Genomic DNA, 8,750 nt, shown 5'->3' on the forward strand with positions numbered 1-8,750 from the left:
CTGCACTGGGCTGCATGCTCACTGTATGCTGGCTGCTGAGGCTGCTCGGGGATTCTTTTTCCCTCTCTCCCTTTGCCCTTTCCCTGCTTCCACTCTTTCTTTCTCTCTCTGAAAATAAATAAACATTAAAAAAAAAAAAAAAAGTTAATGGGAGGGAGCCAGACTTCCTGTTACCCAAGACAGAGGGTGACTTTTAAAGGAAATGTCTGGAAAATATAGTGACTTTTTTGTATACACACACAGACACACACAATGTCTTTTGCCCTCTCCCCAAGTTGTCACTAGGAAACCGGAAGTAAATAATAAAGTTGGCCCGAAAAGACTCATTCTTGCCGTGGGCTGGGACCACGTCTCGCTGTGAAAAGCTGGGGCCCCGGTCACTCTCTCCGGGATCGGGGACCTCACCCAGTTGGAAAAACGTTATCGCTCGGCACGCTGTCCTCGGCCTTTATAGCCGGCTAATTGCGGCCGGTTTCAGCTTGACTCACGGAGGAATTTGCCCTGCAGGATTCTGACAGTCAGTCACATTCATCTCTGGATGAAGACAGACATATTCCAGGAAGTAGAATTTCCTGAGAAGTCGTTGCACTCGGTTTCAGGTCATTCCTTTCCCAACGTTCCCCTCCCGACACTGCAAACTTCCCACCGGTTCTTCCCAGGCGCGCGCTCTCTTTCCAGGAACTTTTATCTTCGTTGTTATTTATCTTCTCCTGATTGTAAAATTTAGCTTATGCTAAATCAAAAGTTTAAGAAAGTACTTAAAAAGTTGCTCACTGTCTCTAATAAACTTAGTGAAGGTTATATTATATATATGATTTTGATTCCTGGGGCGCCTGGGTGGCTCAGTCCATTCATTAGGTGACTGACTCCAGCTCAGGTCATGATCTCACTGTTCATGGGTTCGAGCCTCGCGTCGGGCTCTCTGCTGACAGCTAAGAGCCTGGAACCTGTTTCGGATTCTGTCTCCCTCTCTCTCTGCCCCTCCCCTGCTCATGTGCTCGCTCGCTCTCTCTCTCTCTCAAAATAAATAAACATTAATTTTGATTCCTTCTCTTTTCACATTTCTTCCTAGGTTTATTCCTAGAGAGCTAAAAACTTTGGTACTACTGTCAATGGGAATTTTTCCCCCCGTTGAATTCAGATTCTGTGTCTCCTTCTCTCTCCGCTCCTTCCCCACTCACACTCTATCTCTCAAAAATAAAATAATAAAATAAAAAATAAAAATATAGGACTGTCCACTTCTACTTTGCAATGCAATTTTTTTTGTTATTTTCATAGGGTTGAGTCTTTTTCTTGATTCTAGTTGTGTTATTAAATTAGTTAGAGAGTGCTTTGAATAATTTGTGCTTTGGGAAATTTATTGAAATTTTCTTTGTTAAATTGACCTTATTGATTATATCATCCAGACTTTCTATCTCCACGCTATTCAATAGAAATATACATAAAAAGCATATGGGATTTAAAATTTTCTAGTAGCCATGTTCAAAGGTAAAAAGAAATAGGTGACATTAATTAGCATATCTGTGTAATAACTCCCTATATCCAAAATATTATCATTTCAACATGTAGTCAATATAAAATATATTAATGAAATATTGTCTATTTTTCTCCATTCAGTCTTCAAGTCAGTGTATATCTTATATTCACAGCGCATCTCAATTCAGATGCTAAATTGTCATCAGGAACACATGATCGATATTTAGATTCCATGAAATTTATAGTTGAAAAAGTAGGCTCACTTACCTAGGTTGTTCTCAACATCCTTAAAAAATTTGCCAATACTGAATCAAGCATCATTTTAAAAATTACATTAAAATTAATTAGAGTTAAATACAATTAAAACTTCACTTTCCGAGTTCCGCTAGCCACATTTCAAGTTCTCAACAGCCGAATGTGGTTACTCTCAGCTAAACTGGTTAGTGCAGCTTTATATCTTTATTCATTTTCTCCGGTGTGACCTATCAAATAAAGATGTATTAAAATGTCCAACTACTTTTGAGGAATTCCAGTTAATTTTTTTTACATGTGGTAATGGTATTTGAGTATTTTTAAAAATTGTATTGAGATATAACTGACATAACATTGTATCAGCTTCAGGTGTACAACGTAATGATTTGCTAATGTATTATTGTGAAATAATCATCACTACAAATCTGTTAATACTTGTCACCATGTATTTTTTTAAAGAATTCCTGTATTTTACAAAGACATGTTGAAACATTTATGAATAAAATCATGTGATCTTTGAGACTGGTTTTCAAAGAAATATGGGGAAAACAGAAGTAGGCTCGGGTATAAGTGAAAAGATACTGGCTCTGAGTTGATAATTGTTGAAGCTTACGTGCACAGGTACATAGGAAGTCATGATGCTTTTCTGTTTACTTTTTTATATATTTGAAACTTTTCATAATCAAAAGGTAAAATTCGTTTAAAACTTTGGACTACACTTTTTCCATTTATCAATTCCTTCTATCCCAATTTCCAGGATATTGCTTTATGTATTTCAATCCTGTTGTTATTTTTATAATCATAACTGAAAAACTAAATTAATATGACTTGTTATATATAACCAGACTGCAGCTTTATCTTTTTCTCCTCTGGTCTCTTAAAGTTTTGCAATGGGAGGTTCTTTCTTTGATTCCTTATAAAAACTCAGAAGTTTTCTAGNTCTTAGGATCACTTTAAGTCACAAATTTAGTGTGGTGGTCAAAGATGGTGACAGATCCTCTGCCATTCTTCCTGTGGAATGGTGGAGTCCATTCCTCTCTCCTTAATTGGGACCGCCCTTGCTTTGACCAATGGAATGTGGCGAACGTGATGCTGGGTAACTTCTGAAGCTAAGCTTTAAGAGACTTGCAGCTTCTTTCCCACTCTTGGTACTCTCCCTTTTTTAATCCAGTCGCCATGCTCCGTGAAGCCTATGCTGCATGGAGAGGCCACATGAAAGAAAACCAAGGTACCTGGTTGATAGCCCCAGCCGAGCTCCCAGCCAGCAGCTTTGTGAGGGAGCCATCTTAGACATCATTCAACCGGCTTTCAGAGTGGAAAGCAGTTGTTTCCCAAGCACAGCCTTTTTCTCTGCTGCCACGGCTACTTTTTTTCAGACACAAGTCAGGTAGTGCTTGATCATGTCCCCAGTTGCAGAGTATTACCACCTCACTTTCTGAGGGGTTCACTGCAGCTACCTCACTAGACCGGAGTCAGAGATGAAGCATGCCCATCTTGGATTGCTGTTGAGACAGAAACAGGTTGAAGCAGTGGGGAGCAGGAGCTAATAGTCACAGCCAACGTTCCGTGACATCAGCCTGGTCTGCCACCAACGATGCCTGCTTATACCCAAACTTCCCGCTCTGTTAAAAAAAAAAAAAGTCCTTCTTCCACCACATCTAGATTCTTAATTTCTTCTTTTTTTTCTTGAGGAGCAAAAGTGAGGGTGTTAGGAAGATCAAGGAAGGAACAAGATTCCCTGTTTTCAGACAGAATGGTGGAGGTCAAGGGTAAGATCACGGCCCGGGATGCAAACAGTTCTCTGAGTAAAGCTTCCCTATTGGTTACTTGGCCCTAAAACTTCAGAAGGAAGAAAAGCGAGACCTTTCTCCTTCCACCAGTAAACCTCAAGGTTCTCATCTGGTTCTGGAATGGTCTGTGGCGAGAACATGGTGCTCTTTTCCCCTCAGCCCTGGATGCTTGGGGAGTGACTTGTTTGCTTTGCTTTGTGTTATGTCCCACACATACTTCACTGGGTGGTGGAGAGCCAAAACCAGGGCACCTGTGATGGCAAGGGAGTTGGCCTTGGGAGGGTGATACAGAAAGTGGTACATATTCAGCACATGTTTATCACATTGGATAAGACTGGAGTCCCAGACTCTTTATTCCTTATTCTTAGACTATTCCACACCCTCTCTCTAAGCTTCTACACTCCACAATGCCTTGACACTTCAACTCCAAAATGACTCTAACCTGTCCTATAATCTGGAGGTCAGTGAGTCACAAGGCAGCATGGTTCATCAGATGGGACATTGGACTCTGTATTGATTCCTATAATCCTGGACCATCAGCTAAGTTCTCTGAATCTGCTTCACTAAATCGTCCATAAATGACTCCTGTCTCTTAAGGCTCCAGTGACAGTCGATGAGGTAATGCACGGAAAACACCTATGTAGGAGTCTCAAGTGCTGTTAGCTGTGGAAGGTGGCCTTCCAACTCCGTCTATGGTGTTAGTGGGGACCCACAGCTGCCCTGGGACCTCCATGGCAGTCACAGTCTGGGCGTCCCAGTTATCTGGTGGGTAAGTCTGGGATGAGAAATGGATCATGCTCAGCTTTGGAACACACAGGGTCCCATTCAGTTTGGTCAGCTGTGATAGTACTCTCTGGGCTGGCTCTACCCCATGGGGGTGCCTGTAGCATTCACCTCTGCCTGTGATTGGCCAAGCAAATTGGTTTAATTCAACAATGGAATGTTAAGAAGCTTTCTCCCACCCTGAAGATATAAAAGGCTCCTTAGTAATAAAAGGTGTATTTTCATCTCCATCAGTCTGTCTTCTATGTCTTATTTTCAAATTGATTCCAAATTCTCTAAGGAAAGAAAGAAATATTATTTTATTATTTACTGACTCCCTAAGACTTCAGTCAAGCTTCTGTAAAGTGTAAAACTACAACCTCAGGACCCCCACCAGCAGATGTCAGGTCCCCATTGGATCCTATGTAATCAAATTGAGCCAAATGTGAAGGCATAATTTACACTATAAATTTACAGTACAATTTACACTCTATTCACAGGCCGTACATTAGCCAGTACCTGAGGATGATTTTTTCTACTAATATGACACACCAGTGACATTAAGCTGAAACTAAAATTTAAATAATGCACCCTGATGGACCTGTAGATCTGCTCCAACCACTCTAGGCAAGAAGGGATTTATTCTCTCAAGGAATTAAGCCAAAAAAGCGATGATAGGAAGGACAGGTGGTAGGAAATGTGGTGCAGGAGAAACACTAGACTTAAGTAAAATGCTCTGCTTTGAACAATTGGTTCTGTATCCGTTATCTAGTGCTGCGTAACAAACAATATCAAAACTTAGTGCCTTATAAGTGACCACCATTTTATTTGCTCACACTATAGCTCAGTAATTTGGGAAGGGTTTTCTTGGGCTGTGAGGATAAAATGAACTTCTATACATACATGGACACAAAAATTTCATTTCCTTTGTACACTTTCTCTGGTAATTCATGCAAACTAGACAGTAAAATAATGAAATATGAACTTGAGAAAACAAGGTATCCATCCAAGGAGAGGGGCAAAGCCAAAGATGACAGACAAGTGTTCAAAAAGCAGACAAAACGCTCTTCGATACTGGCTCAAGAGGATAACGGTTTAAAGAAAAAAAAAAAAAGAAAAGAAACCAAAAAGGTTGTCAGACGCTTTGAAGCAATTGCGAAAAAATATTTATGAGTATATGACATCACTGATGGAAAAAATTAAAGAAAATAATGTTCTGCATCATCATCATAATGTAAATCATGTTAATCATAATGATGTGAATATTGACTACTGATTTGGGAAATGGGTGGCAGTGGGGGAATGTGTTAGTTAGATAAACCTCATTTACCAAAAAATAGGGGAATAACAGGTGAGTAACATTTACCAAAGAACAGATGCATAAGGAAAACCCATTACAATCATATGATGGTTATGGACCAAAACACCAAAAGCAAGCATCCAAGGAGTTGGAAATGTTGTTTCTGGAAAACCAGACAGGAGTATGGGGAGGGATGGAGAAAATGACAAGGGCAACTTGTGAACTTTCTGTAACTAGTGGATTTTTCCTTAGACAAAAATAATGTCAAAACCTTTTTAAAGCAATGCTTACCTCTGCATCCTAGGTTGGGACTAGAAAGGGAGCCTTTTCTTAGGAATAGCACAAGTTTCTGAATCGTGAAGTGCTCATTGCATCCTGTCTCCTGGTTGCAGATTCTTAGCTTAGTCTTGCAACTGGCCCAGGTCCATTTGGAGATGAGTCACATGACTCATCCACCTCATCTTGATAAGGAATCGAAGACCTGTTCTGGCCTCTGCGTCTTGGGTTGATAGCAGCATTTCACTGTGGAAACACTCAGAGGAGAAAAACGCACTCAAGCATCAAAAGTGTATCCGGTACAGCTGTCACGTTAGGTCCCCTGTAGTTTGAAGCATGACTGTACATACCAAACACTTAGAGTAACCAACCCTGGGCTAAACATTTATATACATTGCCTAGTTTTAATCATCTTAGGAAACCATGCATTACTGCCCCATAGTCCAGGTGAGCAGATTGACATTGAGGAATGTTAATAGTTTAACTAGTAAATGACATAGCCAGGAGTGGGACCCAGCTCCCCAAGCAATCCCAATCCTGAATTTATTGTCACTCTATAGTGCCAACTCAGCTCTCTGCACATGCGTCAGCTGTTCTAGAGAGGTGCTACCAATTTATAGTCCTTCTGCACACATTTCTTAATTTAAATCAACTTTTTCTGAACACCGTGACTGTCATGGGGTGGTGAACATGGCCAGCTTTCTGAGCATGCAGTCACATGGGGATCCCACACTGGGAAGGGAAACACTCTGCCATCAGGGTCCTGAAAATCTTCATCTCGGTTTTGTAAGTGAAGTCCGATGGAACTCTGCGGCGTGTGGGTGAGCAGAATGGGCAAGATGCGTGCTCCCAGTCCCTTGCCACCCCACTCACACAGAATAGCGGTAATGCCCCATGAGGACAGAATTCTGGTAGATCCACAACAAGCCTAAGGGCAGCAAGTCTCTTAATGTCACATACAAGTGCTCGATATCTGAAACTGAGTACACTGGGGTACTGACAACCTCAGGAAGACCAGCTTTCCATTCAAACCAGAATTTTCTTCAAACACAACAAAAGAAAGGACTAAGGAACCCTATCTTACCCCTTTTCACTGGTGCTACTTGCCTGTGTTAGCCACCCACTTAGGCTGGGATGACGACATAGAAAGATCAACCCCTTGTGCCTTCTTTTCACTGCCTCATTACTTATCAGTAAGGTAGGGTATTGGTAGAATGTGCTCCAATCAAGAAAAGAAAGGAAAAATGACTTTTATGCAGCATTCCCACTGTTCTGACAGGAAAAAAAATACATGTATGAGCTACAAAATATGAATTGTGTAGTTTCAGTGGTCCCACATGTGAGTTAGAAGCTTATGTTTACATTTAAAACTGGCATTGCACAGGGGCGCCTGGGTGGCTTAGTCGGTTAAGCGTCCGACTTTCACTTGGGTCATGATCTCACGGTTCGTGGGTTCGAGCCCCGCGTCGGGCTCTGTGCTGACTGCCAGCTCAGAGCCTGGAGCCTGTTTCAGTCTGTGACTCCCTCTCTTTCTGACCCTCCCCTGCTCACGCTGTCTCTCTCTCTCTCTCCTAGAAATAAATAAAACATTAAAAAAAAAAAAATTAAAACTGGCATTGCACAATTCAAGGATGAACCATAAAATTGATGCTAATAATTTAAATTTAAACCTCTTAGAATAGCAATACTCAAAACAGAACCAACTGAGGGTTGATGGAGGGGCGGGGGAGAGGAGAAAATGGGTGATGGGCATTGAGAAGGGCACTTGTCGGGATGAGTCCTGGGTGTTGTCTATAAGCAGTGAATCATGGGAATCTATCCCCCAAACCAAGAGCATGCTGGATACACTGTTAGCCAACTTGATATTTAAAAAAATAAGGAAGAAAATTCTGATATATGCTATAACAGGGATGAACTTGAGGACATTATGCTAAGTGAAATAAACCGATTGCAAAAAGGAAAAAAAAGAATAGCACTATACAGCAACATTTTTAAAAGCCCTAAGTCAAGAGAAAGGCCACTGAAGGAAGAAAAGCTTTATATTTAGTACCTTATAAATGGCACTTTCCCTCTGCTTCCTGAACAAGGGGTCCCACAAATTACATAGCTGGACCTGGTGATGGAGAGGTGGGCTGTGATGTTAATTGAGGAAAGAGACCCCACATTTTCAGGAACTAGATCCAGGAAGCCTCTGTTTCTCTGTAATTGAAAACAACACACTCCTTTGGGGTTTGATTGTCTTTTTTTATTGCTCCTTTCCCACAACCAGTAAAAAAAAAACCCAAAATACAATCAATTCAGGTACAAGGATCCAATTTAAAAAAAAAAAAAAGTCAGTGTGCAAAGAGGGCCACAGCCCTGCCCGGGTTTAACTTACATATTTACAGGGGGTGTGGCATGTGCTCAGCTACTGGAACACATTGAAAAGACAGTGTTACAAAATATACAAAGGTGCTTTCTTTATATTTCATAGCAGAACCCAGCCTCATTTCCAAATGAGAGCACTATAAAACACAAATCACACTACTATCTATATAACTTATGAAAAATGCTGTACACATGTGCGACTATAAATATAGAGTATAAATGGCTCTGTTTCGGAACTGGTATCTACATGGGTAAGGGTCAGGGGAGGGCTCAGTTTGGTATCCAACCTGCTAATATGAAGGCTAAGCCAAGATGGGGGCAAACAGGGTCTTGGAGTGAAGCTGTACTGAATTCCCTTCCCCAAACTTAACTGAAGCTCCCTCCCTCTGTGGGGAGGACTGGGATTGTTCACGGTAAGAAGCAGTGGAGGAAGGAGGTATAAACACAACAGGTCACTCTAGAAGGCACAAAGAAAGTATCTGCGGCAAGAAATAGGACGCCCTTTGGATCCGCAGCCACACACAAGA

The sequence above is a fragment of the Crocuta crocuta genome, unplaced genomic scaffold (assembly GCF_008692635.1).
Source record: "Crocuta crocuta isolate KB4526 unplaced genomic scaffold, BGI_CrCroc_1.0 scaffold57, whole genome shotgun sequence".
Classification (NCBI taxonomy): domain Eukaryota; kingdom Metazoa; phylum Chordata; class Mammalia; order Carnivora; family Hyaenidae; genus Crocuta; species Crocuta crocuta.